Here is an 8,444-nt window from a genome sequence, read left to right as displayed (position 1 = left end):
TGAACTTTGGAGAGCGAGAGAGAGAGAGAGAGAGAGAGAGAGAACTACAAAAAGAAGTGAAAGAAAATTCTAACCCGAAAAAAAAAAAAAAAATAGGAGGAGATAAATGGGGAAATGTTTCCGTACCTGCGAGAGCACCGGTACGCGTGTGGACCCCCGCTGGTCAATAGTAGCTTCCACGAGGTGCTGATCCTCTGTCTCGTTCGCCCTCTTCAATTACCGTCTCCCATGGTTGCACAGGTTCTAGGCCTTAGGCCTGAAACCCGAAACTTACCGTGTGAGGATCGATTTTTAAAACCCGAAACCTAATTTTATTTGCTTTGAAACCAGCCCTGTTTTTCACCGGTACAGTTCCAGGGTCTATTGAGAACTTGTGTTTTCTTTTGTTCCTTCTTTTGGTTTCATTTTCTTACGGTTAAATAATATGAGCAACAAAGCGAGCAGAAGATGAACGAGGACGAGCGAGCAAAGGCGAGTCAGGAATGAGTGAGGGTTGCAAGACTCGAACGAGCAAGGGCGAGGAGGAGAGTGAGTCGCTCGTGAGATAAAGAGAAAGCCGTGAAATGTCCGAGTGAGATTGGAGAGAGAAGAGAAATAGATGTCAAGAGGGAAAAGTTGGATTTTTAGGCTTTATGAAATTAGTTCCAAATCTAATCCGGTTTCCCGATGGTTCTTCACTCAAAACTTGGAACCAAATCGGTTCCAACAAGAACTTGGAATGAACCGGACCAATTTTCAAGGCAATTTGATCCGATTTTCGGGTACAATCAGTCCAATTGCACAACCCTACCAATATTGTCACTCGCTCGTTCGTACTGGCTTCATCAAGTCGCCATTGCTTTCATCACTATAATTTAGAGTGCAGTTCAACAATCTCTCCCCCTCTTTTTATCTCTCTCTCTCTCTCTATGCTCTTCCCTATCTATCCTTCGCGTAACCTTATCATTGTCCTCCTACTCATCCGGTCTTCGCCACCATCAAGATCTCAATTGGTTAGGCATCGCGTCCGAGACCTAGAGGTCGATGTCGCTAAGCTGTACCAAAGAGAGAGAGAGGGGTTGCTTGTATGGCTCGTGATGGTTGTGGCTTGCTGTGGCGGCTGTAGACGTAGTAAAGGCCATAAGAGCTAGAAACGCGGTTGGCAACAATAAAATTTAAACGATAAGGATTGAAGTTCCGCGATAAATACGTGTATCATGTTAATTATAGTTATACTCCAATTTAGAGATGTCCTGCCATGGCAATTTTCAAGAGAGATCATTCATAACGCGGATTTAGACCGGCAAATATTTGTTTTTCGCATTTTTTACTATAGTCTATCAAATCAATCGCGTGGGTAGTCGAATTTGGATAATTCATGTTTTGATTGGAGGCAACTAATTTTGTACCTCTACGATGCTGCTTTTTTCACTTCATTATTGACCACACTCGCAAAAACATACTGCTCAAATGATGAGCACAGCGAGATGCTTTCACGAATTAGGAAAAGACAAGGAACGAACATCTGCAAAATCGGGTGCCGGTTCGGAAGGAACACCTTCGTCTACGTCTAATCGTGTGGTGGGGTGTACCCAATGAGCTAGGGTTCTGTTCTAGATTCTTTCTGTCCAATTTCTTAGACCTTAGTCGAGTCGTAGATGCTCCTATGTCCTAATGATGCTACGTTGCGTAATCGGATTTATTTTTGCTTAGTTTCGTTCATTTCTATGTCCAATTTCTTCGATCGAGCTTCTATTATTGTGCCTTTAGATTACGAAAAGGAGGCCGGAAAATGTACGCATCGTGAAGAGATGGATCTTATTTGGTAGTCAAGCTCACCGATTCGCAAGCTTCGGAGGAGAGAAAAACGACACCAGAATCTGCAAATACTCTATACGAATGCGATTGTGCTCTCCGTATCTTCCGGAATCGGCGCAATAAAGTCCCGAATGAGATGTCCGAGGTAGCCCCCGGCTGACTACGGCCGCGGCGTTGAGTTGCCGTGCCCAGTTCGCCTCCAGGTTCTCGACTAATCATGACCATGCTCCCTCGGGTTATAAAAATGAGAAGCTAAGTGTCAAGGCCAGTTGATCTAGCATTTTTCTTACCTGTGCGGCCTTTCCTTCATGTATAGTAGAAGTGTGCAAAAGAATCAAAAACTACCTAGACCGAATCAAACCGGCGATTCCCATGAAGACTGTCTGGTTTCGGGTACCGGTGAGTACATGCCAGGTTTCAGGCGTGAAATCACTCACCTGCCCACTCGGATCCGACCAACATATATATATTTTTTAATTTTTTTTAGCTCAATTTCAGTGAAAGTGAATCTTTCTCACTTGCCTTTTGCCATTTACCCCACAGTCTTTCTCGCCCCTCTCACGAGTGTCTTCGTCGAGATTAACGTCTCTTATTGATTGATGAATGCAATTTTATAGGGATTGCGGATCGGTTCCATTGACCCGCTCGGAAGTTGACCAGTGGCTTCAAAAACCGATCCTTAATAAGCAGTTCTCGATTTCAGGGTGAAAACCGCTATTCAGCTCACAATTTCAGGGTGGAAACCGCTCGTCCGAAGCATCCTCACCCCGAGGAAACCTCCGGACCGTGACATAAGCACCGTGCATTCATGCGGGTGGGGGTGGGGATAAGATCGGGTGGGCAAAAGGGAAAGCGACGGGAGGACTTTCTCTCCCTGGCGCAGACGCAAGGCGATCCGAAAACAAACATCGTCCTCCGGTGATGTTGGGGGCGGGGAGGAAGACGCCACGAATCAAAAGTACACAAGTTTTTTTTTTCTCCTTTTTTTTTTGGACCCCTTTAGAGTTAGGTAAGACCACCACTTTGACTTTTGCAATGAACTCTCGACTGCTACTTTAGAGCCCATAACTATCTTTATCCTTTCGAGAAGGGATGAGGAGGAGGAGGAGGAGGAGGAGGGGACCATCGGGCGAGGTGACCCGTGGAGCTCGCTCCGCCGCACGAACGCGGCGGTGTTGCTGGCCCTTCGTTCCTAGGGTGGTTGGCCAAAACCAATTTTTGCCCTTCGAATTGTTCATTTGCGATGCTGATGATTGTGGTTTTTTCCCCTTTTTTTTTAATTTCCCGAAAGTTCGAGGGAGCGTGGCGGGTTAAGAATGCACTCGTGTAAATATTTTTTTAGTGGCGATCAAGCCTGTGGCCTCGCGCGATTTTCTTAATTCCCGAACTGGCGGGTTATGTCGTTATCCGAGGTTACATCGGAGCTGCCCGTCATATAAAATCGACGAGCGATAAGCATGACCCTAACTTGAAGTCACATAATGTTTGACAAGCGCCGAGAGAACCACATCCTATTCTTTTTTTCTTTTTTTTTCTGCGTTCGCTCTATTTTCGCCCGCACGTTCGTGACAATATTTTTTTGTTTCCTCACAGCCGTGTCGAGGGTGCAATCGTCCCGAGAGATTGTGAGATGATCACGGAACATATCTAATCATATTTTATCCGTTGTCAAGTACGATTTTGAGAATCAAAAGCTCTCGTATTTGAAGGGCACTTTTACAACTAAAATATCCAAGGATTTGGCTAATAAGCGCCACCGACACTCTAGTTAAGCTAATCTCGAAAACAAAACAAACAAAGGCACTTTTCGACACCCTTTTGGCAATTGAAGAATACCCAAATTTCAAACATATACATTTTTATTTTCCTCAAAATCATTTTTTATGAGGCTAAACGAGGATACTCTTCATCCTTTTCCTACTTAATTAAGAATTAAGCGGTGCATAAGGTGGGCGGCGGCGGCACATGTTCTCTCCTCAAAGTCACCACCTTTCTCGCGGCACGAAAAGGATCGAATGCCAGCCCGATTATCGCTCTTTTTCTATGACGAGCTCGCGACCAATTACGGCCTCTTAACGTGTTCGTGACCCCCTTGTGAATGCAACAAAGCAAAACAGCATTCAGCGGAGCGTGCTGTAGATCCAACACTTGCTCGATCGATGTGTCATTGTGTTTAGTAGATATAATTATTGATTAATCACGCTTGCTTTCTTTTTTTTCTTTTTTTTTAACGAAATCTGCAACTCACATGGTGCGGTTGCTTAGGGCATGCCCCATCTTTGCCATCTCGGGGCTGCCGTGTTTTTTCTCGCGACGACGTGTCGTTTCTTTGATTGTGTGGACCACTAGAGAGAGAGAGAGAGAGAGAGAGAGAGAGAGAGAGAGAGAGAGAGAGAGAGAGATTCATTGGCGACTACAGTAAATCAGTCGCACGAAAAGATAAAGAAAGAAGGAAGAAAGAGTTAGAGGACCTCGTGCGATCATCCTGTGAAGACACGAGGGGAGAAGGGGCTTGTCGTTGATGGCGCTGCTGTTGGAGGATGAAGCCAACTATTATTATTTAAGGGCTTTTTTGTCTTTTCTATTAATTTTGCTTTTAGGTTAAAAGTTACACTTTATATATCAGATATTGATAGAAGCTAGCTGTCAAGCGCTGAGAAGAAAATAGAGAGAAAAGAAAAAATGACTTTTTTCCTCGTGAGTGTTCTTAATCTTTTTGTGCCTCGATCTTGAGAGAAGATTATCACTGTATTCCTACTTTCTTTGAAGTTTAGTGGATTCGCAGAGTGCCTTTGCGCGGAGACGTAGCCCAGGTTTGGATGAACTTCGATAACAAATTCTCTGGTGTGTTTTTTTGATTATATTCTTTATTATTATATTCTGCTAGTGAGGATCGTTTGCTTTGGTTATTTTTTTGGAATTGATGTACAATTCCCAACAGCTGTTTCGGACGTTGAAATCAAAGATTGCCTTCGAAAGAGGGCATGTAATTATCATCCATGGCGATCGTAATTAAATATCTCGTGTGTTTAATTAGAATGTTTTGAATCGTTATTTTACTTTGAGAAATAAAGGGAAAAAAGATTGAGAAAAGAGAGAGAGAGAGAGAGAAAGGATAGAATTGAAGAAAAAGACGCGAAAAGCGGAGCATGTCGACTTAATCCCACTAAGGGTGAGCGGTTTCAGATTCCGCACAAATTCCACCTGGTAAGGGTGTGTAAAGGAACCAGGAAAGCCTGAAAGCGGACCGAATTAGCTCAAATAGGCAGTTCCCATGGAGATCGGTCCCGGTTCTCTCCAATTTACTATAATCGATGAGTACCGGTCCGGTTCCCGGTTCTAGGCGTGGAATTGCCTACCCGCCTACCTGGATCGGACCGATTTGTGTGTGTCTATATATATTTTAAAAAAATAAGGCAGGCCAAGTACGGTTACGAAGGAAATGCAAGTTCTCTATGTTCTTTTTCCTTTTACTATAGCCAAGTTTGATGTGCTTCTTAGTGGACAGAGATCCACACCGAAAGTCATTAGATCCATTTGTGTCTAGCATATATGGACTGGATCTAAGGATCTTACTATCCTGCTTACCAGCAGACTACAATGGATTCAATGCTTCAATGTTCGGGAAAGAAACAATCTTTGGAAGAAATAGTAAGGCAGACCGGTTCCATGGACCTACATCAAACATGGGACCAGTTTTATGGACTCACTCGGGAACCGGACCAGACTGGCGGTCCAGTTCTCGGGTGGATCTATGGAACTAACGGGCAGTTTCCAGTTTCAATTTTTTGAAACCGGTTCTTAGTGGATGGTCCCGGTTCTAAAGTAAGAATCACCTACCCGAACCATGTTCCCTCCTATCACCTGGAATTTACCCATTGTAATAGATTTCTCATTTTTTTGAACTTGGAATCTACTATATATATCATGAAACCTGGCACCCAAAATCGGATAGATTCCCACCAGTCCAGTTCTTCGGTTCTAGATTTATGTTAGGACCATGCTTATCCCTAATCCGAACCTCACTTGTTCCATGCTCTCACCACTCTCTTCGAAGAGGCCCGAGAAAACCCTCCTTTCAATCATTTTCATCAATAGGTTGCTTTCGGTCACGCACTCATGCCTATCATCGGCTTCAATGGGTTAGTTAATGGGACAAGATGTCCCCTTTTTGGGACCCTCCATTTGTTCTTTCGGGTACAGTAAAATCGACATGCTGGCTCGCTCAATTGTGCCGCTTAATTTTGTTGATAATATCTCAATCCAAAACACCGTTGCGCGCTCGGTTAGAAACACGAGTGGGAGCATGGTCACGCTACATAGGGTGCACGTAATTGTTCAGAAGAGGGGGGGCTTTATCAAAAGTCAAAGTCGAGACGATCAAATTGGCTGGACAAAATCTCTAATTATGGGACCTTTCACTCAAAGAGAAGATGGGCTATCTTACCGACCAACCGGATCTACCGCCAGAAGCCAAAATGCTGAGATCATTCGTCCATTGATTATACTTAACAAATGCTAATGGGGAAATATGTGTTGATTCCCCATTAGCACTTGACAGCTACTTAAGCATGCCTAAATTTTGGAGTAAAAGAGCCTACCACTATCTCCTCTAGGCATCCAAGTGTTCGTAATTAGACGGTACCCTCACCCTATACGTCTAAGGAGAAACGATGTTTTTAGGCTCGACTTTGGGTTTTGTTTCCGAGAAAAGATGGTATTCGTCAAACTTCTTCTTTGAAATTTAATATCCTTTTGAATTCACGTGAGATCCTATATGCAGACCTTTGCAAACTTAGAAAGTTTGTAAGCGCTTCAACGTTTGAATACTAATTGGATTTGCAATACTCGTAGAAGTCAAAATTGCAAAAGAAGAAGAAAGTAAAAGGCACCCGAAACGGAACAAATTCACCCAACCCAATCCGACCCGAGTAGACAGGAGAACCATATGTTTTCCTGTTTCGATTGATCTAGATCTCTTAGGCATCTAATCTTAATTAATCAAGATTCGCACGAGCAATTGTGATTTCAATCATCTTTTGCGGGCGCATCGCAAGAACAGTGCATTGCCCAACAGGGGAATCCGATTCCCAAAACCGGGCATTGGGAAGGAGAGTATGCAAGATGCAACCACTCTCTCTCTCTCTCAACCATCCAAAAACGTGGGACTCCATTAAAGCGAATTATCTACCGACCCAAAAAATATTATAGTGAATTATCTACCGATTAAAAAAAAATTGAAGCGAATTGTCCGACCAAAAAAAAAATTAAAGCGAATCATATTATCTACCGACCCAAAAAAGAAAAATAAAGTGAATTATCTACCGACCGAAAAAAAGAAAAAAAAAAAGTGATTAGGACCGCGGAAGCAAAGCACTAGAAGCATCGAATTTTTTCCTTTGTCTCCCCTTTGTGGAAAAAGTGGAGAGGAAATCCAGTTTTGCTATTAACTTTACCAACATTATCTAGAAATGCAAATAAATGAATAAATAAATAAAAAGGAAAACGAAAGGAGTTGAGTCTTGATGTTGAAGTGCTGGTCGATCACTTTTCTGGAACTTCGAATGAAAGATTTCCTTCTTCCCAATCTATCTAGGCTTTGACACTGTGCATATATAAGAAGAAGAAGAAGATAGAAGGGATACTTATGGCGATCGAGATGGATGAAAGAGAAAGTTTGATCAATTTGTCGAGACACCATGATTGTAGGACTAAACATAGGAAAAGTACAAAAAATGTCCTACACTTATTGCATTGGTATCAATTCGATCCTAAACGTTTCAATTGGATTGATTTAGTTATGAATTATTTCACGTTAGGACCAATTCAGTCCATCCAACTAATTTAGGTTAGAAATTGTTGACATGGACATCGGCCCTCGCCCATACCAGGTGAGGGTCGCCAACCCTTGCTTGTGGCTTGCAATGGTCGGCCAGAGACCTCGTCGGCCCAAAGTGTTAAAAAAAGAGAAAAAGAAAACAAAGAAAAAAATTTAAAAAATGCAAAATTTATCCACGTTAGCGTTGGCCGTGCCACGTCGGACGGCTGGCGTCCACGTTAACAATTCCTGGCTTAAATTGACCGAATAGACTGAACTTGTACTAATGTGAAATGATTTAGAACTAAATTAATTCAATTGAAAGGTTTATGACTGAATTGGTACCAATATAACAGATTTATGACTTTTTTGGTATTTTTCCCGACTAAACGCAATAGCACATATTAGCAGATTGAATAAGAAGGCATGGCGCGCACAACTAACTGATTTGTCCGATGGGGCCGCGCTTTCGGTCTTTGATTTGGTTGCGCCAATTTGGTGACCCATATGTATAAAAACATGTTCTACGCAATTGAATTTTCAGTTGGTCACAATAGGTCGAGAGATACTTTTATTTTTTGAATCACCGAGTCGTGCAAATGAGTGGATGAAATCGAGCGAGCAGCTCAAGGTGGTGGTGGTGGTTGTTTGGCAAATGTGTTGACCGAACTCCTCTTCCTGCTTCAAACTTCCAAACCACTTAGATTAGATATATAGAGAGACAGGCACCATCATCTGGTCAATCTAGACCCAAGAAGGGTTAAGAGGTGGTAGGCAAACCAACACCTACTCAAACGATCAAATACATACCACGAGTCATCGTCCATTC

The sequence above is a fragment of the Syzygium oleosum genome, unplaced genomic scaffold, assembly GCF_021117445.2.
Source record: "Syzygium oleosum isolate NSW1041296 unplaced genomic scaffold, Sole_v2.1 Sole_v2.03, whole genome shotgun sequence".
NCBI lineage: Eukaryota > Viridiplantae > Streptophyta > Magnoliopsida > Myrtales > Myrtaceae > Syzygium > Syzygium oleosum.
The sequence above is the reverse complement of the archived record's forward strand: the minus strand, read 5'-3'. Positions refer to the sequence as shown.